Genomic DNA, 24,189 nt, shown 5'->3' with positions numbered 1-24,189 from the left:
TGTTCTGTTTCACCCCTTTATTTTAATGCCTTAAATTGTATGAAGAAATCTGCCGAAGACAGCCGTACTTGAAAGTAAAATTTTAAAATGGCAAGCTAACTGTTTGATATATTTTCTGTCAGTGAAGTGAAAAAGAATTTGTTGAAAATGGCAATGCAGATTTTGCCAGTAAATTTTCAGGTTCATAAAATTAACAAAGTTTTAAATTTTATATTATGTCTGTCCCTTAGCAAACAGAATACCATGCTAAAAGAATTGAAATTGCCATTGCTTTTTTTCTCATGAAAGTTAAAAATAACAAACAAGTAGCAACACGCTCCCTTTTTCTTCCCAAGGCTATGTTTGTAAAATAATAATTTTGTCAGAATATACTATATTTTGTGATTACTACTTGATCAGAGTTAACCAAAATCAAGTGTATTGTAATTTAGAGACACGCACAATGATTAAAGAACCTATATAAACAATAATCAGTACTGTGCCACCTGTTGAACAAGGCATAATCTTTCATTTCCAGAGACAAAACACATATTCAATAATGACTGTTATGCATTAGATAATCCGTTTTTTGCACTCTCATTTTCTTTTCCCATGGGAGCACAAAAGAATGTAAAATTGGCAAATATTAACCAACAAGCTGTCCCTTCTCCTGAGAAGCCTGTCTCTCTTTTCTCTTGGGCGGACTTTGTAAGTGTATTCAAATTGTCTCCTTACAGCACAAAGCTTAGTCCCAGTGATCTTGAACAAAAACTGTAAAATGTGCTGAATCCTAGTTAATGTGTATTAAATTACCTTCAAATAGAGAGGAAAAAAAGTTAAGAAACTGCTCTCTGCTCTGCATATTAAGTCTCCTTTAAATAATGCAAGGTTCCAGTGTGAAAAGCCAGAGAAAACAAATATCTTGAGACGACTTGTCTTTTAAGTAACTGTCAAGGAAAAGTTACTTCAGTGAATAAAAACTAACCATGACTTATGGGATTCATTTAGCCTTTATGCTGTGTTAAGAAATGCCATTTAACCATTCGAAATATTGTCCACTGAAAAGGAAGCCTAATTATCTGTCCATGATATACGTAGGTGTCTCTCAGCAGTCCTCACAGGGATTTAATATGATTAGGATTACAGTCAGGTTTGGGGCAGAGCAGTTTTATCAGATAAACGGAAAAGTGCAACTTGTTATACATTATTCATAGCCTTATTATAAAACTCAGTAAAATAAAATGCCTTGTGGTAGGGAGAGACAAAGTAAAATAAATTCCAACCCTCAACATAATTTTTTAATTTGAGAAATAACCACTCCAAGAAACAAAGCCCTGGATATAAATAATTATTTTACTAAAAGTTTTTCCACCTCATAACAGAGAGGCTTAGGTTTAGCAAGAAGAAAATCATGAATCCGTACCTACTGGGCAAGATATAACTCAGTCCGTTATCTGGAAGGTACCTAAATGGCAGCATCGCCATTTCCTGCTGAAAAACTGGACTTATTTCAAAATGTGTGGCATCAACCTGAGTTGTCCCAATTTAAAACCCAATCGAGGCAACTTCCCAAAGTGACCAATATAAAATACACAGTTCTGTTCGGGAGATATGCCATGGAAGTATACACTCGTTCTGATTTTTAGTTCAGGAAGGTGCAGACAGTCCTAAAACAATTATAAAATCCTCACTATTGGAAAAATCACTAAAGTATGCCAAATGACTGCAGAATGTCGAATAGTTGGACAAGATAAAATTGAAAGAGGCCTTAAACGTCATGTGGTGTCCTCAAAAGGCCTTCATACAACACTCTACCTGTCTCTTCCTGCTTGTTCTTTGTGTTTCTGTTAGGAAAGTCAGAATAGGCCCCCTGTTTTTACTATTCCTTTATGGGAAAAAGTTGTCATTTCAAGTCCTCCTCTGTATTCAAAGATGGTGTCATCAACGGTAAGTTTTCCAGTTGGTTGCCAGTGTGGCTAAAAAAGCCCACATCGGTCCAACCGACCCTACTATAGTATGCGCTAAAACTGCCCTGCCAGATTTTTAGGTTCTTGAGGATAGAGATTGTGTGTACCAACTCTGTTGTATTCTCCCAAGCACTTAGTACAGTACTCTGCACACAGTAAGCCCTCAATAAATAACACCGATTGATTGGCCATGAGCAGGTATTCAGTGGCTGTTCTTGCTTTAGTCAATAACATTTTCAGGATGCTTGCTATCGTTCTCTCCTCTCGTTACAAATCAAGTCAAACTCTACATCTTTCTTCTCTGTTGGATTGGGGGTAAAAAAAAAATGTATTTCTTTCAATTGGATAATAACCTGCCGCCTCACTTCTAGGGGAAAACAACGCAGAAATGAAAGCCTTATTTGTGAAAAAAAATCCTTAATGTTCAGTACATTTGGTATGGCACATAACAATCTAGTAGTCAAAATAAGCAATCAGTGAGCCTACCATCTTGATTCAAATAATTCAGTGACAGGGAGGTAGAAGACAAGTACAGAGAGGATAAGTGGTCAGAGCAAGGTCATAGAAGTAGAGGTTAAGGTAAACTAATGGAGCTTTCTGAATTCTGCTCACCTCTGCACTAGACTCCACTGCTCACAGTAAACAGGTGGAAATGACTTCATAGATCTTAAAAAAATGGGTAAGTCAAATGGAGAAAGATAATGAATCTCTCAGCTTGATTTATGTCCCATGGAAGTTTTTTTTTTATTGATTTTCAGCTGGGTTGAAAGGATTACATGGTGTGGATTAATTACAAACATCAGCTCTGACTGGTTACAGACTTATGACAGATTCATGTGAGTGAGATCCATTAGTAGCTGAGTATTACACACAATATTCTCATTTGGTTTTACTTGTAGAGGCAGGCTGTGGCATAAAGGCTAATCCATAAAAATGACTCCAAAGGATATTAGCACAGCCGACATGAAAAATAGCAGAGAAAGAATAAGTGTATCAATCACTTCTCATCACGAAGAAAGTAAAAGATAGTCAGCCAAGAGGATGAACCCACAAAAAGAAAATGGCAGGAAAACTGTTGCAAAAATAGGGATAAAACAAAGAAGAAAAAGACTCTTGGCTCATTGTGGGCAGGGAATGTGCCTACCAACTGTATTATATTGTACTCTGCCCTATTATATTGTACTCTATATTGTACTCTATTATATTGTACTCTGAAAAGCAATGAGGCTCAGTGGAAAAGAGCACAGGCTTTGGAGTCAGAGGTCGTGGGTTCAAATCTTGGCTCTGCCAATTGTCAGCTGTGTGACTTTAGGCAAGTCACTTAATAATAATAATAACAATGGCATTTCTTAAGTGCTTACTATGTACAAAGTACTGTTCTAAGCGCTGGGAAAGATACAAGGTGATCAAGTTGTCCTGTGTGGGGCTCACAGTCTTAATCCCCATTTTACAGATGAGGTAACTGAGGCACAGAGAAGTCAAGTGACTTGCGTAAAGTCACACAGCTGACAATTGGCAGAGCTGGGATTTGAACCCATGACCTCCAACTCAGAAGCCCTTGCTCTTTCCACTGAGCCACTAAGCCATGCTGCTTCTCAACTTAACTTCTCTGTGCCTCAGTTACCTCATCTGGAAAATGGGGATTAAGACTGGGAGCCCCCTGTGGGAAAACCTGATCACCTTGTAACCTCCCCAGTGCTTAGAACAGTGCTTTGCACATAGTAAGTGCTTAATAAATGCCATTACTATTATTATTACTCCTCCAAACACTTAGTACAATGTTCTGCAAAGAGTAAGCCATGAATAAATATTGATTGAGGATAAATGGAGAGTAGTGTCAGTGAGATATCCCTAATTATCAATAATTGCAATGAGTGCTTACTGTGTGCAGGGCACTATACAAAGCGTTTGGGAAAGTTCAGTATAACAGAGTTGCTAGACACATGCTTAGCCCACAAGGATCGTACAGTTTTCACTTTAAATTGTAATGCTATTTTTACCATCATATTTTAGAGTGTCGAAAGTAAAAATATTTCCTAGCTTTCTCTACCCCCAGTAAGCGCTTAAAAATACCATTCTTTTTTCTATCAATATGAATAATTGTGAAATATAATCAGGTTAGGCACAGTACATACCCCACATGGGGTTCACAGAGTAAGAGAGAGGGATCCCTGTTTTTCTGATGAGGATACTGAGGCACAGAGAAGTTAAGTGACTTTTCCAAAGTCACGCAAGCCGGCAAGAACCCAAATTAGAACTCAAGTCCTTTGACTCTCAATCCCGGGCTCTTTCCACTAGGCCATGCTGCTTCTCTACTCTTAGGAAAGCAGGGTTATTGAGTACTCGGTTTGGCTCATAGTGTTTTGTATTTACCCCAGCTCTTAGTACATAATAAGTGCTTTAAAATGCAGTTGTTATTAATCAATCAGTCATATTTATTGAGCGCTGTGTGCAGAGCACTGTACTAAGCGCTTGGGAAGTACAAGTTGGCAAAATATAGAGACAGTCCCTGCCCAACAGTGGGCTCACAGTCTAAAAGGGGGAGACAGAGAACAAAACCAAACATACTAACAAAATAAAATAAATAGAATAAATATGTACAAGTAAAATAAATAAATAAAAATATGGGACGCTTCACAAATTTGCATGTCATCCTTGCGCATCCTTACTACTGTTATTATAGACCTTCTGCTTGGGAAGTTGACTTTAACAACATTTTTGATAGAAAACTGGGACATAATGGAGTGGTGGGGAGAACTAAGGGGTGAAGGTGTTCTCCTTATGGGAAAAATATATGTAATTGGTCCAAGATAGGAAAGTCAAGAACAAGGAACTGTTGGAACATAAGTTTGAAAATAGTAATGAGTGTTGGGGCTGCAAGAAAAGGAGGACACATAGATATCAGGCCGACTTGGTCTACTTCAGGTTTATCCTTGCATGCTTTAACTCTGCCCGGGAAAATTATTTCTCCATCCTTATTGACAGCCATGCCCATTGCCCTCACCAGATGTTGTTGAGGTTTAGTTCCTTCCTCAAACCCGTCTCCCTGCCTCCCCCAACCCTTGTCCCTCCCCCAACCCTGGCAAACTACTTTATTGAGAAAATTGACACTATCAGGTGTGATGTCCCTAAAATTTCCCATGCTCTTCCCCAGTCCCTCCCCCTCCTGCCCCTTCTTTAACTCTCCCATCTTTTCCCAGCAGTATCTCTAGAGGGGATCTCCTTTCTTCTCTCAAAATCCACCCCTTCCACCTGCGTATACAATCCCATTCCTTTGCATTTATCAAAACACTTGCCCTCTCTTTTCTTCCTTCCCTAACTGCCATCTTCAACTGTTCCCTCTCCAATGGCCTTTTCTACACTGCTTTCAAAAATGCCCATGTTACCCCGTTCTAAAAAAAATAAAACCCTCCCTCAATCCCATGACTCCTTCCAGTTTTCTCACATCTCCTCCTACCATACCTCTCCAAACTTCTTAAGCAAGTTGTCTATACCTGCTTTCTCAAGTTCCTCTCCTCCAAATCTCTCCTTGACCCCCTCCAATCTGGCTTCCATCCCCTTTTCTCTAAAGAAACCATTCCAGTTACTCTCCTGTAATTTAAAGCGTTATTCAAGGCACATCTCCCCCCAAAACGTTCCCTGACTAAGCTCTCTTTTCCTTTTCTTCAACTCCCTTCTGAATCCCCCTCACTTGCTCCCTTTATTCATCCCCCCTTCCCAGCTCTACAGCACTGATGTCCAGATCTGCCATTTATTCATTTATGTTAATGTCTGTCCCCTCCTCTAGACCGCAAGCTTGTTGTGGGCACAAAATGTCTATTTATTCTTGTATTACACTCTTCCAAGTGCTTAGTACATTGCTCTGCACACAATAAGCACCCAATAAATATGATTGACAGACATAGGTAAGGGGGAGTAAGCTAATGGAGATTTTTGTAGGCAATAGCAGGGAGTGTTTGTTTCATATGAGCATATAGCTAAACCTTTAATTGTGGAAAAGTTCCACAAGTATAAGTTGCCTGAGTATCCAGGATTTGTAGCCTTTTAAATCTTTCCAGATCATTGCCCTGCTTCCTGCTAACTCTGCCTTCAATTTTTTTAGACTTTTAGTCTTGCTTCCACCTGTATTTGAAAACCTAGGCTAGAGTTGTTGTCCCAAAGCAGGTTATTAAAGTATTTTGTCAGATTCACATACTGTTCTGCTACATTTTTAGGTGTTCCAATACCCAACTCAGAACTGAGTTATGTATCAGTAGAACCTAATGGGAGGCATTCTCCATGCACAAAGAAGAACAGCTAGGAACAGCTTTATCTTTTTGGACTGCATTGTCAAAGTGTAATCTATTTCCGTTTTCATACAAGTGTTGGGATAAGAGAGGAGAATGATTAATGAAGGATAATTAGTATTTAGAATGTATAAATTGAGTGACAAAGCTAAAAACTTCCCAATTGCTTCTGAATTTTATGAGTACTTGAGATTGTGAAATGTATTAAATTGTTGATCTTCAACTAATTTAGCAAGCACATGCATGCTTCTAACAATATGCTCGCATCAAATGTGATTAACCTCTCTCAGGATCACACCTGGAGAGTTTCCAGTACTCTACTGGCCTTGGCTATGGGAGGAAGAGTCAAGCAGAGGCCTTCCCATTCCATTCCTAGCTTGGGCAGTGGCTAGCAAATAGAAGGCAATTTGCTACAAGTCAAAACTGACATGTGCTAGACAGCGGTGGCATGGGAGAAAGTCGAGGGCACAGACTTATGTTTATCGTGTGTAAGAAGGCAATGGTAAACCCCTACTGTATTTTTACCAAGAAAACTCTATGGATTCACTACCAGAACAATTGTAGTTGGAGGTGGGGTGTTGTGGGAGAGATGTGTCCATGGATTCGCTATGGGTCGGAAACGACCCGTGTTATTAATCTTCAGAAAATATAACGGATGGCCCTTCGAGAATCAATCGATCAATGGTATTTGAATACTTACTGTGTGCGGAACACCGTACTAACTGCTTGGAGAAGTACAGTACAATAACAAGGAACGAGGAGCTTCCAGCCTACAGGACTGTGTATTTGGTAGGGTGATCCATTTGGGGACTAATTCTACACAGTGTATACCTCTCAGTAAACACTAACGCAACATCTGGCAAATCGTTTCGGAGTCACATCTCCACCTCTTAGAATCTGCCATCAACCAGTTCACCTGCTTTCAAACATGCCAACATTTAAGCATCTACAATCCTAAATGACAGTGGGGATGGGGAGAAGAATGAGGAAAGCAGAGAGATTCAAGGGAGATAAGCGCTTAGAACAGTGCTTTGCATTGTAGTAAGTGCTTAATAAATTCCATTATTATTATAATTATTATTATTAAATAGGCATGAAGACCATCTTCCATCAACAATGGAAGACCGTGTTATCCACTGCCCGGTCCGCACACTCCACCCTTCTTGAGCTTACTCACTGTGCCCTGCTCTCACCTATCTCTCCACTGACCCCTTTCCCACATAATAATAATAATAATAATAATAGTAATAATAATAGTAATAATAATGGTATTTAAGTGCTTATTATGTGCGCTTAGTACAGTGCTCTGCACACAGTAAGTGCTCAATAAATATGATGGAATGAATGAATGTGCAAAGTCCTGCAACTCCCTTCCCCTCCATATACACCAGACCACCAGTGTCTCCATCTTTGAAGCATTGTTAAGGTCACATTTTCTCCAAGAGGCATTCTCCAATTAAGCCCTCTTTTCCCCGACTCCATCTCCCTTCTGAGTCGTCTATTCACTTGGATCTATGACCTTTGACATCTGACATTTCTAGACTGTGAGCCCGTTGTTGGGTAGGGACCGTCTCTACATGTTGGCGACTTGTACTTCCCAAGCACTTAGTACAGTGCTCTGCACACAGTAAGTGCTCAATAAATATGATTGAATGAATGAATGAATATATTTAAATTATATAATAGAAATTATACTTTAGTTATATATTATGAATTACTTATTTAGTCATATTAATCTCTGTCTCCCCCTGTAGACTGTAAGCTCATTATGGGCAGGGAAAGTGTCTGCTAATTCTCTTGTACTGTATTCTAATAAGCATCTAGTACAGTGCTCTGCACATAGTAAGCACTCAAATACGATTGAGTGAGATCAGAAAGAGACAAAATGAAAGTTCTCAACAATGGTACGGTAAAAAGTTTTAGCATTGTCCTGCTTCTACTTCTGTTTTGGGATTTAGGCTGATTTGGAATAATCAGTCAATGGTATTTAGTGAGAGCTTACTATGTGCAGAGCACTGTATTAAGCGCTTTGGGGAGTACAATAGGATGAAGGTAGCAGACATATTCCCTGCCCACAGTGAGCTTACATAAGGGGGACTTTCAAATTAGGTAGATCTGCACAATACTTGAGTCATAATAGAATGTCTTTTAACCCAACTCAGAAGGCCTTCAGGACCGTGTCATACTGAGTTGCAATAAAAAGGACCACTATCAAATTTCCCAGCTATTATACTTACCTCAAAGGCCCATGCAGAGGACACTCATCTCTTCCATAATGCATGTTTTCATTCATGCTTTGAATGCATTTATTTGTATCTTCAATTATTTATTCAGCCATTTCATCCTGACATTTGTTCTACTCCCTGTTAAATCCTGATTCTTCATCCTAACACTCTCAATTTGTAATTTTTTTTTTCCTGTCTGGGTAGATTAGTAATCTCCTTTAAGGCAGGGAAAGTGTGTCTTCTGATGTCTTCAAAGTGTGCAGTACAGAGTTCTGTGCACACGACAGGCTTTCAGTCAATATCACTGTCTGATGGATTGATCGGATATGATTTTACTAGAAAATTAGGGAACGTTCTTCTCACAATGAGTGCCTGTTTGCGTACGTACATAAGCGCTCAATTAATATGATTGAATGAATGAATGAATTATCCACCTCCCCCTCAACAAATCAGTTGTCCCCTTCACCTGCAATTTGTTTTAGTGTCTGTCTTCCTCCCTAGATCGTAATCTTCTTCAGGGGAAAGAGCTCATCTACTAACATTATTGTATTCTCCCATGTGCTTAGTTGAGTGTTCTGTAAAGAATAGGAGCTCAATCAATACTATTGATTGACTACACTGTAATGTCATCAGGCACTGCCCCCTCTTTATTGTTCGATTGCAAACCCCTTGTGGGTCAGGGGCCCCATTTAATTCCTACCCTGTATTCTTTTCTCAGTGCTTAGTACAGTGGTTTGCACACAGACGATGCTTGAGAAATATTTTTTCCACTACTGCTATGGAGAAAGAGAAGCCGACAACTTCACTGAACAATAATTAAGAATATAAGAGGAGGCATACACAACAAACACAAGTGTATATATGTAGCATCAATGCACAAAATGGTTCCCAAAGGGTCTGAAAGGGCTTTTATTCTTCTCTAAGTATCTACTCTGTCTCCCACTCTAGACTGTGAGTCTGTTATGGGCAGGAAACGTATCTGCTAATGCTGTTATATTGTACCATCCCAAGTGCTTAGTACAGTGCTCTGTACATAGTAAGCACTCAATAAATATGATTGACTGATAGTGTATTACCATGGAGCCCAGTTTGGGTTCAGAAAGGATGCAGATTACTGGAAAATGCAAATATTTTCTCAAAAGATATTTTCATACTTAGAGTTTTTTGTTTGTTTCGAGAACACACACATTTAACATTAAAGCCTTTCACAATGGATCATTATTAACAGCACTATTCATAAACTGTGCCAGGATTCATTCATTCAATCATATTTATTGAGTGCTTACTGTGTGCAGACCAGGATCCATATTCAACATACGCAGCCTCTGTTTTCTCTACCACCATGACTTATCAGTCTCGTGTTTATTATTGCTTGTTTTAGGCTGTTACTAAAGTGTGCATGTTGCTTCTTTTTTCTGTTGGTAATTTCTAGTCCCCAAACATGGGGGAGGGAAGGAAAAGGGTCAGAATTGACAGCCTAAACTGAATCAGAGCATCGCGTGCCAATGAAGTAATGAAGAACAGCACTGTTCTTACAGCAGCAATAATGAATATAAATAGACAAAAGACTCTGAAAAGCTACTGGCAGAAAAAAAGAATGAGGCATACATTTCAAGAAAGAACCTTTTTCTGCCATCACTGATAGCTTTTGTGAACTCAATAAATTAGGATGCCTTTTAACAATTTTTAAAAGGCACTTTAAGAAAAGTGCCTGAAAGATAGATCACACATACTTCTCCTTTCAAGATCAGATCTAGTGAGAGGACTTAAGGTTTATTTTCCCCTTGTGCATTTCTTTTGTATGTCAATCATTACCACTCAAATCGGCTGACACACCCCTGAATACTCTGTGAACCTGAATATAGCTACCATGTGAAAAGACCACCAATCAAGTTTCCAGAAATGTAAGCATTTTGGCAGGAAACCTTAAAATCTAGATTTAGGTAGCTTTTAATCCACAATTTCTGTTACCAAAATCGAACCTTGCAGACAAATGCCAACCTCAAAGCGATTATCTCCTAGTCTGGTTTCATGTGTCCAAACTTGAGGAATACTGGTTCTGTCAATCAATCAATCAATCGTATTTATTGAGCGCTTACTGTGTGCAGAGCACTGTACTAAGCGATTGGGAAGTACAAGTTGGCAACATATAGAGACAGTCCCTGGAGATGCTACTAAATAAAACTCATCTGCTTATTAATTGCCTGTCCATCAGTACATTTTTCCTCCTCCTCTTTGCTAGCTTTCCACATACTGAATCCCCCTTACATTGTCAGGTACAGCAAATTGGAAACCATGGCTAAGGAGAGATTAATGAAAGAATAGTACTTGTCGTCGATGATTCTGTTCTAAAAACACTTAAGTTTAAAAGTCACTAAAAAGATAAACAACCAGAAAATGGCAACAGATTAAGAAGATTCTTTTCCTGTCACTAAGAGCTTATTTCATAGAATGAATTTTGTTCACAGCCATCTGTTCTAAATTCAATAGACAAAATACATATTCTATTTTTGAAAATGTTTTGAGGATGAATGCTTGTATCTTGTTAGAATAAAAAACAGCATTCCCTCAGGATTTTAGAACACTTTCTCGATGACTTAAATATCAGTCTCCTCTTTAATGTCTACAGCTTTAACTTTATAAGTGCAGTTTTCAAGCTTCTTTAATAATAATAATGATTATAATAACATTAATGTTATGTTAGATTCCAAGCACTAGGTAGATACAGGTTAATCAGATCAGACACAGTCCCTGTCCTCTAAAGGGGGCAGAGGAAATAACAGGTATGTTAGCCCCACTTTACAGATGGGGATACTGACGCATAGAAGTGTGCCCTGCCTGCAATGGAATTTTAACTCCATTAAAATCCTTTTTCATATTAGAAACAATTAAGTTTAATGTATTTCTACATCTGTTTCTAGACTTTCTTACATCACGCATCTTATTGATTATGAAGTTGGCTTCAGTTTTCTTCAGAAGAATTTCAACTCTTCGGAAAAAAAACCTGTCACTTCATTATGCCCCCTTCCTGAAAGGAGGAATCACTGATCTCCCCTGATTTCTAGGCTATTTGCATTATTCTACCTTAGAGAGTGTTTTTAAGGGACTAGCATATTTTTGGAGATTATTTTCTCCAAGAAAATTTGTCTTGTCTTATGGTGTTGAATCATGTCCAACCTATAGCGATTCCAAGGTGACATCTCTCCTAGAACACCCCTCATCCATTTGCAGTCATTCTGATCGTGTATCCATAGGATTTTCTTGGTAAAAATATGCAAGTGTTTTAACATTGCCTTCTTCCGCACAGTCAATTTGAGTCTCTACTCTCTATTATGCTTCCGCTGCCCAATGCAGGTGAATTTTGACTTGTAGCAGGTTGCTTTCGCCTTACTGGCCATTGCCCAAGCTAGGAATTGGAATGGGTATGCCTCTGCTTGAATCTCCCTCCCATAACCAAGACAGGTAGAGTATTGGAAACTCTCCAGATACAGTCCCGAGGGGAGACCAAGAAAATTTGGTTTTTGCTAAACATCTTGACCTGGCAAACACCTCTCTCACACTGTCTTGTCTGAGCTGGGCAGAAAAAAACAAAAAAATAAGCAATTCATGAATTCAGGAAGCCAGGTGACACCAAGTTCACCTGCTTCACTGAGAAGCAACGTGACCGAGTGGAAAGAGCCCAGGCTTGGGAGTCAGAGGTCATGGGTTCGAATTCCAGTTTCACCACTTGTCTGCAGTGTGACCTTGGGTAAGTCACTTAACTTCTCTGTGCTTCAGTTCCCTCATCTGTAAAATGGGGATTAAGACTGTGAGCCCCATGTGGGACAACCTCATTAGCTTGTATCTATCCCAGCACTTAAAACAGTGCTTGGTACATAATAAGTGTGTAAATACCGTCGTTATTATTAAGTTTCTAGGAAATTACTGAACATAGTTACAGCTGCTGAAAAAACCCAAAATTGTAAAAGCCTTAGAGTCTGAATGCAGGTGAGCTACCATCACAGGACAGCAGGCTACATAGAAAGAATAGCCAATAAAAAATGACAGTATAAGTAAGGAATTAGTAAGTGCTGGGAAGTAAGCATTGTAAAATATTAGTAAGTATAACAAAGTAGCATGGATGAATAAGAAAATAGGACCAGGAATAAGCTGACTGAGAGCAGGGATACTGTCTAGTAGCCATATTCTACTCTCCTGAGTATTTAGTACAGTGCTCTGCACAAATTAAGTACTCAATAAATGGCACTGATTGATTGATCTGGGCTCTAAACCTAGTTCATTCATTCATTCATTCATTGTCATATTTATTGAGCGCTTACTGTGTGCAGAGCACTGTACTAAGTGTTTGGGAAGTACAAGTTGGCAACATATAGAGACGGTCCCTACCCAACAGTGGGCTCACAGTTCTGATTTTCCTGCTGTGTGACCTTGGGGAAGTCATTTAATTTTTCTGTGCCTCAGTTTTTCTATTTGTAAAATGGGGATTTAAACATCTTTAGACTGAGTCCAGTGTGGGATAGGGCCTGTAGTCGGATCTGATAGTCTTGTATGCTTGGTGCTTGGCACAGAGTAAGCACTTAAATAACATAGTCATAATCAATGATTATACTCTTTCCCAAGTATCTATAAAGTACTAAATTTAGTAAGAAAAATTATCTATTCATTTTTCTTCCAGTGTAAACTTTCTGTCCTGCCCATGGATGTCCAATTAACTTTTAATTTCTCTATGTCCTAAAAAATGATGAACAGCAAAGGTCAAAATGAACATTAAAGAGCATTCTTGCTATAAAATTTGAGTTTCTTATTAAAAAAGAACATTACAGGGAATCTTAAAAGTAAATTGTCTTTAGCCTAAACAGGATCCCAGCAACTACAATGAAATTTATGTAGTGTTTGAATTGCAGTAAACCTATCACAAATAGTATAATTATCTTCTTTATATTTAATGTTCTGTTACTTTCAAAAGGCTAGGGAGACAGTCTGATTTTCTGTAGTTATTCAAATCCTAGCTAGAAAGAAAAGTATCAGTAATAACCATAGGTTAGTTTATTTCAAGAAAATATACCAGATGCAAATAATTCTGTTCTAGAAACTGATTTGAATTATGAGGTCATCTCAAGAGATTGAGGTCTACAAATGACTTTGCTGTTCCTTGTCATGCTTGTGACAGTCACAAAATATGCTTTACCGTCATTATTAGTATTATTATCATTATTATATTTGTTAAACACCTACTATGTGTCAAGAACTGTTCTAAATGCATGGGTAATAATAATAATAATAATAATAATAATAATAATAATAATAATAGCATTTGTTAAGCGCTCAGTATGTGCCAAGCACTGTTCTAAGTGCTGGGGGGGATACAAGGTAATCAGGTTGTTCCATGTGGGGCTCAAAGTCTTAATCCCCATTTCTTATAGATGAGGGAACTGAGGCACAGAGCAGTTAAGTGACTTGTCCAAGGTCACACAGCTGACACATGGCAGAGCCGAGATTAGAACCCACGACCTCTGACTCCCAAGCCCGGGCTCTTTCCACTGAGCCACACTGCTTCTCTAGATCAAGTTAATAAGGTTGGGTAGAGCCCCTGTCCCACATGCAGTTCACAGTCTAAGGAGGAGGGAGAGCAGATGCCTAATCCCCATTTTGCACTTGAGGAAACTGAGTCACAGAAAAATTAAATGCCTTGTCCAAAGCCACCCAACAAGTAATTGGTAGAGTCAAGATTCGAACCCAGGTCCTCTGATTCCCAGGCCTGCACTTTTTCCACGTGGCCACACTGCTTCTCTTTATGAAAATACAAATTACTTAATTGGGAAATAAGTTGATTGAACCAGAATTTCAACTCTGATAGAACTTGCTTGAAAGGAAGTGGGAAGCAGATCTAAGTTGGAACTCATGAAAATGCATTTTACATCTAACTCCACCTAGTTAGATAAAAGTCAGCAACAGACAGGAGGGATCTGGAAAAAAGATCACTCACTTTCAAGAGTGCCACTTATGACAAGGAGAATCAGTGATTTCTAATAATGTCTCAAATTTCCATTTAGCTCCCTAATCCAAATATAAGGATTTCTAAAACTGCTACAAAGTGAGATGCATTTGAAATATCTTGTTTACATATTTTCTGCTACTGCATTTTCAGAACATCAGACAAAGCAATGACAGATTGGTACATTATTTTTTTTTGCTGATTAAACTTCAGCCACAGCATTAGCACATTCATTCATTGATTACTTTTTAAGAGACAGGTACTGTCCATGCTGGTCCTATAATAAAACATGAAACTAAAATTCACCAATAATTTTCAATAGATCGTAGCACATTTAAATACTTGGAAATGCCTTTGATCCTTAATTGCTATAAATCAGTCTTTTAGTTTTCCTCTTATAAAAACTAGACCATGAAGTCAAAATTCATCAACTTCTATGTCAGAATAATCAATCAGTTTCATATTATGGCAAATACGAGTTGACAACTGATTTGAAATCTGACAGTGAGATCAGTAAGGCTCAACACTGCATTTCTGGTTGCATTTCAAATCTGCTAGCTTCTAAAACAGAGCAGATGATCGAGCCCTGCATTCTTTCATGATATTGCACTATATTGTGTGTATGAAAGATTGAAGGCAAGAAAGAAGATTGCCTATCGAAGTTGCAGGTGACACTATTGGCAGTAAAATTGTTTCTGTGCGTTTGACTGAATAATGCCACGTTTTGGAGAAACTCTAAATTCCATACCATGTGTACATTAAAAAAAAAAAAACTTTGTCCCATTGATATTCTTATAACATGTGGGTTCTGTTTCTGTTTTCAAATCTGTTTCCTGGTCTCTCAATTTTCTGAAGGTCGCCGCTCACAGAGAATAACCCCTTCCCTGATTTCCACATAGATGGGCTGCTCTTTCTTCAGCTCTTGTCTTTTAACAGTCTGACGCTGCATGTCCTTTGAGACACTACTTTACCATATGTCTAAAATGTTTGTTTTCTTTGAGTACTACTACTACTAATAATGACAGTGATGGTATTTGTTAAGCACTTATGTGCCGAGCACTGTTCAGAGCGCTGGGTCAGACACAAGGTAATCAGGTTGTCCCACATGGGGCTAACAGTCTTCACTCCCATTTAGTAGATGAGGTCACTGAGGCACAGACAAGTGAGGTGACTTGCCCAAAGTCACACACAAAGTCACAATTGGAATTAAAACACACAATTTCTGACCCCCAAGCCTGGGCTCTTTCCACTAAGCCACGCTGCTTCTCCCTTCTCCTTCTCTAGAGTAAACTGCTGCTCTCATTTCCTTCTGTAAGTTTTCTCTCCCATTAAGTTGTAATCAATCAGGGCTATTTATTGAGCATTTATTGTACACAGAACACTGTACTAAGTGCTTGGGAGAGGGCAATACCTAGAGTTGGTAGACACATTTCCTGCCCCTTAACTTGTCAAAGAACAGGCCTGGGGTTCTATTGTACTTCCCAAGTGCTTTAGAGCAGCTCACTGTGTTCAGTAATGGGAAGTAGCCTAGTGGGAAGAGCATGGACTTGGGAGACAGACCATTACCATTAATGTGGTAATGTCTTTGTGGTTTAAATTAGGTTAGTCACCAGCCTAGGGACAAGAGGGACAAACTGGGGAAGAGGGAGGGAGGGATGTTGAATGAGCCCGGCTCCTGTCTCTCCCAGAGAAGCCTCTCTTCCTCCCCTCCATCCCCATGTTGCTCTTGGAGGACATATGGGTTAGGGTGGCTGTGAGGCTTGCTGTGGTATGCTGCTGTGGCAGTAGATCCTGTCTGCAGAATTTTTTTTTAATGGCATTTATTAAGCGCTTACTATCTGTGCAAAGCACTTCAGTCAGAGGTTGCAGCTCATGGATGTGTCTAAAATCTACCCCCTCAACTGGGTAAGGGCACCAAGGGGCTCTCTACTGTGTGACCCTGAGCAAGTCATTTGAGAAGCAGCATGGCTCAGTGGAAAGAGCCCGGGCTTTGGAGTCATAGACCATGGGCTCAAATTCCGACTCCGCCACTTGGCAGCTGTGTGACTTTGGGCAAGTCATTTCACTTCTCTGGGCCTCAGTTACCTGATGCAGACTGTGAGCCCCACATAGGACAACCTGATCACCTTGTAACCTCCCCAGCGCTTAGAACAGTGCTTTGCACATAGTAAGCACTTAATAAGTCATCATCATCATCATTTAACTTCTCTGTGCCTCAGTTTCCTCATCTCTAAAATGGGGAGTCAATACTTGTCCTCTCTCCAATTTAGACTGTGATCCCAGTTAAGGACAGGGACTGTGTCCAACCTGATTTACATGTACCTACCCCATCAGTTAGGACAGTGCATGGCAATGATAACTACTTAGAAAATGCTATTATCATTATTAGATGCTCAACAGTTACTACTACTATTACTATCTTTAACTTTATAACCTTGCACAGAAGTAGCAAGACCAATATAACAATAATAATAATGGCATTTATTAAGCACTTGAGTACAGTGCTCTGCACACAGTAAGTGCTCAATAAATATGATTGAATGAATGTGCAAAGCACTATTCTAAGTGCTGGAGAGGTAACAAGGTGATCAGGTTGTCCAATGGGGGCGCGTACAGTCTTAATCCCCATTTTACAGATGAGGTAACTGAGGTACAGAGAAGTTAAGTGACTTAATATAATAATAATAATAATAATAATAATAATAATAATAATAACATTTATTAAGCACTTACTATGTGCAAAGCACTCTTCTAAGTGCTAGGGAGGTTACAAGGTGATCAGGTTGTCCCACGGTGGGGGCTCACAGTCTTAACCCCGATTTTACAGATGAGGTAACTGAGGCACAGAGAAGTTAAGCGACTTGCCCAAAGTCTCACACAGCTGACAATTGGCAGAGCCGGGATTTGAACCCATGACCTCTGACTCCAAAGCCCGTGTTCTTTCCACCGAGCCAAGCTGCTTCTCTGGCATATCAGGCATCTGACAGTATTTTTGTATTGTTTTAACTTCATTCTATCAGCTGTTCCTTGCTCAGAAGTGTCCTGTTTCTCTCCAACATTTAGCTATTCTTTTCTTGGGCAAATTATGCATTTCTTTTTCTCTGCTGCTCTTCCTCCTGTCCATCACACTATCTGTTCATCACTAGTCTCAAACACTAATCAATGCTTCAGTGACCAGCATCAAGGAAACCATGTTTCAAGGCAATTAGGAACATCCTGATTAATTTAATCTTAAAAGGACATTTCCCGTTAGTTATAAGAAAAAAAATAACTGTGTTTTCCTTTTAAATCTATAGATGCTAGATGTTATGAATAGACAATCAATGCTCACATCGTTAGTTTGCCATGATTTATATAACCACTGCAGTGTTGCCCTTTACCATTTTAATAACAGGTTATTATGTTCTCTAACATTGTTTCCGATAAACTGATGTGTTCACACTCATGTGAGCCTATACTGTGTCTCAGAGAGTTGTAGTAATAATAGGATTTATTAAGTGCTTACTGTGTGAAGAACACTGAACTAAGTACTTGGGAAAGTACCGTAGATTTAGTAGACGTGATCCCTACCCTCAAGTAGCTTTCAATGTAGCAGGGGAGGCAGACACTGAAAATGATTTTCAGTTATGAGAAAGAAGGAAAAAGGGATGTGGACATGGGTTAGTGTGTAAGTAATGAGGGATGTAAGTAGAGGTAATAATAGTATTTATTAAGTGCTTACTTTGTGCAGACCACTGTACTGAACACTGGGAAAAAAATAGGCAGGTAAGAATTAGATACAGTCCTGAAGAGTGGAATATTTGGAAATTATATATTCTTGAATCTGTGGTTTTGTGAAATACAGAGGAGATGGGGTGTTTATAAATCTGTTTAGAAGTTAAGTAGTTCACTGCTCTCATCTGCTTTTGTAATGGATTCTATCACTCTTCAGAGCATTAAAAGCAAAAAGGCAGGAAAAATAAGTCCAACAGGTTACACTTACATGGGTTGCAGGGCATTTTTGAATAATCTAAAATAATGGTAGGCTTCCAGTGTGTGAACTTGATTTAGGCATAAGAGTTCTTCCAATAAAATCCCTAAAATAAAACTTGGTTCTAACATCACCTCCAATTGCATCATCCAGGTTGTGACATGGGACAGCTTGGCCCCAGATGATCAAGACGTGTGTACAGTGTTTCCTTTGCACAAGATTTGACCCTACAATCATTCATGTATTAGTTCTAGAATGTTACTATAACAAGGTCAATCACTCAGTGGTATTTATTGAGCCCTTACTGTGTGCAGAGCACTGTACTAATTGCTTGGGAGAGTCCAGTACAACAGAGTGGTTAGACAGGTTCCCTGCCTATGAGAAGCCCTATTTTAGCTCTCATTTCATTTAAAGATTAACAGAAAAGCAAGATAAACTCTTCAGTCTTGAATAACCCCATAGGCAAGAATCATTTGGTAATTAAGTGAGAAACCTTTTAGAGAAGTCCATACATTGCTTATAATAAACTAGGCTATTAAGTCTGGTATTTCCTACTGTTGTCACACATCGAAACAACCGATTTTCTTGATTCTACTCATGTGCTTCTGCCCTCCCTAAAAAATAACTACGTACTCAGAATGGATTCATTTAAAGATGTTTGTGGTTGATTCAGTATCCCCAAAAGTCACTCCATTGTAACACCAAAGGTAAAACTAAGAAAAATGGAATCACCAACCTCGTGGTCACCTGATGGTATCTGGTTTTGATCAGTCCTATATTGGATTGACATCTCGTATCCCTGGGACTGAGGTTGATTTCAATCCCTGGAGCAAAGAATATCATCCCTCCAATGTCATCTAGTCTCTCTAAAACTTTTGCTTACTTTGTTCCTTCTAATTGTAGGAAAAAGAAAACATTTGCCTATTTTCATTATGCCTTTTGATTCTTCACCCAATTATTGTGTGTGAATGCACTGACCATTCTTTTCTTTCGGTTGTGGAAAAAAATTACAAAATGAAACTCAATTGCCATTTCACCTGCAATGCACATTGTATCATTCTTTTATTCCCCCATTGGATTCTGGCTATATTTACTTAAGAAGATGTGTTGTTCAGATAGTTTTAAGAGATAGGCAAGGATACATTGAAAATTCCGAGTCTAACTCTCTTAATGTCAGACTTCTCATCCTGGTTGGCTGATCAGACACTTTAGTACAGTGCAGCAACGTATGCACCAGTTATGTGTTAATACATTGAAGAGCCCTCTAATAACATGAAAGAGCTAATACTCCTCCTGAAGTGTTCAGCCCACTTCTAGAGAGTTAGCTTAGTAGTTACTTGGGAGTGTTGGGTTCTTCATTACTGAATAATTTCTCTTTGCTCCAAACAACTCGTTTGAATACAGCAATTCATGATATCAAACTGTCCTACTTCACTAATATTATCACCAGTGGTATTGGGTGCTTACTATGTGCAGAGCACTGTACTAAGCACTTGGGAGACTACAGACTTGGCAGAGACGCTCTCTGCCCACAAAAAGCTTGTGAATAAATACCAGCTCAAATGTTTCCCCAGGCTATACAACCTTAGGAAAATGAAATTTAAAATGTCCTCATTAGATGGGCAATTTAGCTTATTCCTTTGGGATGGATAGAATCTATTGAGGTGAAAAGGATGTTAGAAGGTCCAAGTTAGAATAGCAGGGGCATCAATCCCCATAATAATAATAATAATAATTATGGTATTTGTTAAATGCTTACTATGTGCCAAGCACTGTTCTAAGCACTAGGATAGATACAAGGTAATCAGGTCATCCCACATGGGGCTCACAGTCTTAATCCCCATTTTACAGGTGGAGTAACTGAGACACAGTGAAGTGATTTGCCCAAGGTCACACAGCAGGCAAGTGGCAGAGCTGGGATTAGAACCCATATCCTCTGACTGCCAAGCCCATTTTCTTGCCACTAGGCCAAGCTGCTTTAAGCAAATCAACATGATTTTGTTTAGCTATCAAGCCAACGTCTTAGAAATGTAGGCATCACAAGAGTGAAATTCATTTTACTTTGGTCATGTCCATGAAATAGTTTTATTCATTCATTCAGTCGTATTTATTGAGCGCTTACTGTGTGCAGAGCACTGTACTAAGTGCTTGGGAAGTACAAGTCGGTAACATCGAGAGACAGTCCCTACCCAACAACGGGCTCACAGTCTAGAAGTTTTAAGACTCAACTGTCTTTTGAAACTGACTGTACGTTCACTGTGGGCAGGAATTGTGTCTGTTTATTGTTATATTGTATTCTCCCAAGTTCTTAATACAGTTGGTTGCACATAGTAAGCGCTCATTAAATATGATTGATTGAATGAATGAATCATATTGCTATATGGGCAAATGGAAGTCCTGGCTCTCAATAGCTCGAGAGAAAAGGGAAACAATCTATTGTATGTCATTTTGGGAGTACCTATGTAGGTGGAAAGTTCATTCATTCATTCATTCAGTTGTATTTATTGAGCGCTTACTGTGTGAAGAGCACTGTACTAAGCATTTGGGAAATACAAATCGGCAACATATGGACGGTCCCTACCCAACAACAGGCTCACAGTCTAAAAGGGGGAGACAGACAACAAAACAAGTAGATAGGTGTCAGTACCATCAGAATAAATAGAATTATAGCTATATACACATCATTAATAAAACAAATATAGTAAATATGTACAAATAAAATAAAGTAATAATAAAATAATAGAGTAATGTACAAATATATACAAGTGCTGTGGGGAGGGGAAGGGGGTAGGGCAGAGGGAGGAGGGGTGATGGGAAGGGGAGGAAGAAGAGGGGAAAAGGGTGGGCTCAGTCAGGGAAGGCCTCCTGGAGGAGGTGAGCGTATTATATGGAAAATCCAAATGACTAGGAGATGACCATCACATGGATCTTCCAATATCCTTCTGTCTCTGGCAAAGGCTGCCCCATTTAGCTGGAATGAGTCTCTGGCCTGATTGAATAATGGCCTTATTAGTGGTCTTATGATTCTGATGAATTGCCTAATGTTTGGGGTTACTATAACCTAAAATCAAGCCTCTGACCCCAAAGAGTAAATGACGTCTGAGTTCTGTCTTTATATGAATCAGAGCACCTTTCTCTCCTCGTTTCTTCCAGCCCACTTTTGCATGCATCTTTCCTCAGGTTGGCATCCTGGTTGTTTGAGCTGGCACTAATTGATCGATACACATCTACTTCAGCTGTTCAAGCAGCAGCTAACCGGGCAGCCGCAACAAACAGAATTCTGGCAGCAACAGACGTGTGTTCCTGCCCGTTATTCAGTGAATGCCTGCAAATGCTTTATATGTCCACCACGTAGTTCTGCAAAAGTACGGTGTTGGGTTTTTAAACTGAAGGCTTAATAGGCGGAGAAGTCGTACCAGTGAAATCACAATAAATACCCGCTCAAAATAGTTTCAAAGACAGAACACATGGTAATTATATCTTTGTACACACAAACTAAAATATTCTTGGTAAAGAGTCCCGGTCGAGCGGATGGTAGCATTCGGAGGAAGAACTCTGGGCATCAGAGCAGTGGAGTAATGTGTCAAAGACCTAGGATTCTTCTGAGGGATTTTCTTCTTTTAAAAATATATAGGCCGTATGGAAGCAGAACAAAAACAGACAGCATGCAAGAGATAGAACCTAGTCTTTCCTTTCCCTTCCTTTATGGGAACACAATTCCCCAAACTTTACAGAACTAGGGTTTTCCGTACAGCCCCGGGAGAAGATGCTCTGCTCGTACTGCTCTAGCAGATGGTAAGTCTGGCCCATAGGAACTTGGAAGTGGGTCTGCCAAGTAGAGAAGGTTTTGTCTCTTGGCCTCTCTTTGTCTCTGTATTTCTCTCTCCGTGTCTCTGTTTCTCTCTGAGTCAGTCGATGGTTATGGTCCCAGATAACTAACTACAATTGTTAAGATGTTCCTTTTCTTTGTACAAGATTTGGCAGTAGATTTGGCAGATTCATTTACTGGTTTTAGAATGTAACTATAACATGGTCAGTCAATCAGTGGTATTTATTGAGTGCTTATTATGTGCAGATTACTGTACTCAGCACTTGGGAGAGTACAATATAACAGAGTTGATAGACACATTCCCTGCCCACAATGAGCTCTTTGTCTCTGTTTCTCTCTTTTTCTGTCTGTTTCTCTCTGTCTTTATCTTTCTGTCCTTCAGTCTCTGTTTTTTTCTCTCTCTCTTTGCCTCTGTTTCTCTCTTTCTTCATGGGCCCCACACTGCCTGCTCCAAGTGATAAGCTTGAAAGTACAGAGAATTTTCCCATAACACAGGGGTTGTGTTTGTGAAGAACCTCATGTTTTGAGAGGGTCACCTTACTTTAACCATTGATTCAATGAGAATTAATGACATAAGAGGAAGTTAGCTCAAAGATGCCACCTTGAATTATATTTTACAACATAAATTTGTATATTGTCACTATGAATACCGCTAGTACAAGTCTTTGCCACTCAATCTTTTACTGGGATGAAAATACTATAAGGTTGCAAAAACACAAAGCAACAAAAAGTTCTGTGTGGTACTGTAAAGTGAGCCCTAAGCAGAGGCTGGGAAGTGTGGTAGAAACATGGGCTAATGGAAAGATCGCCGGCCTGGGAGCCAGAGGGCCTGGGTTCTAATCCTGGCTCTGCTATTTGTCTGCAGTGTGACCTTGTATCTCAGTTACCACACCTGTAAAGTAGGGATTAAAACTATGAACCCCAAGAGAGACATAGACTATGTCCAACATGATCATCTTATATCTCCCCCAGTGCTTAGTTCAGTGACTGGCACATAGTAAGCGCTTAACAAATATCAAAAAAAAAGGTAGCAGCATTATACTTTGACTGTCACCACACACATGTGTACCATCTTACCAAATCTGTATGTCACAACATAGATCCTGTTCTACCATTTAAAAAAAACTATTCAGTCCACAATTCCAGCGGGTGCCTACCTACCATTGCATCGAACAGAAACATCCTTAATCATCCTTAAACCACCCCATCAGCTCGCCCCTTCCTCCTTACCTCACCAATTTCCTACCATAAATCAGTCCAAACGCTTTGCTCCTCTAACAGCAAGTTACTCACTGTACCCTGATCTCATCTATTTCACAGTCATCCCCTGCCCACTGCCTTCCTCTGAGCTGGAGCTCCTTTGCCCTCTATAATAATAATAATGGTATTTTTTAAGCACTTACTATGTGCAAAGCACCGTTCTAAGCGCTGACGAGGTTACAAGGTAATCAGGTTGTCCCACAGGGGCTCACAGTTTTAATCCCCATTTTACAGATGAGGTCACTGAGGCACAGAGAAGTGAAGTGACTTGCCCAAAGTCACACAGCTGACAGTTGGCGGAGCTGGGATTTGAACCCATGACCTCTGACTCCAAAGCCTGTGCTCTTTCCACTGAGCCACGCTGCTTCTCTTTATGACAGACCAACACTCTCCCTATCATCAAAGCCTTATTAAAATAATATCTTCTTCAAGTGGCCTTCCTCGGTTAAACTCTCCTTTCCATGTGACCTATGCATTTCGATCTGCACTTGATATTCACCCACCCATCATCAATCGTATTTACTGAGCGCTTACTATGTGCAGAGCACTGTACCCAGAGCACTTAGGTACATTCACCCCTTCTAGACTGTAAGCTCCTTGTCGGGGAACACGTCTACTAATTCTATCGTAGTGATACACTCCCAAGCACTTAGTACAGTGCTCTGCACACCATAAATG

General features: G+C 39.5%; 1 protein-coding gene and 1 non-coding gene across 2 annotated transcripts in view; one reads left to right on the top strand and one right to left on the bottom strand.

Annotated features, from left to right (window-relative positions):
• Nucleotides 1–24,189, bottom strand: part of PCDH7 (protocadherin 7) — a 432,112-nt gene that overhangs the window by 17,620 nt on the left and 390,303 nt on the right. The gene's annotated exons all lie outside the window — the stretch shown is intronic.
• LOC119933861 lies at nucleotides 6,513–6,650 on the top strand. Its single transcript, XR_005452731.1, has one exon. It is a non-coding gene; the product is annotated as a small nucleolar RNA SNORA7 (small nucleolar RNA).

This window comes from Tachyglossus aculeatus, chromosome 10, assembly GCF_015852505.1.
Source record: "Tachyglossus aculeatus isolate mTacAcu1 chromosome 10, mTacAcu1.pri, whole genome shotgun sequence".
In the NCBI taxonomy this organism is placed as follows: Eukaryota; Metazoa; Chordata; class Mammalia; order Monotremata; family Tachyglossidae; genus Tachyglossus; species Tachyglossus aculeatus.
The sequence above is the reverse complement of the archived record's forward strand: the minus strand, read 5'-3'. Positions and strand labels throughout refer to the sequence as shown.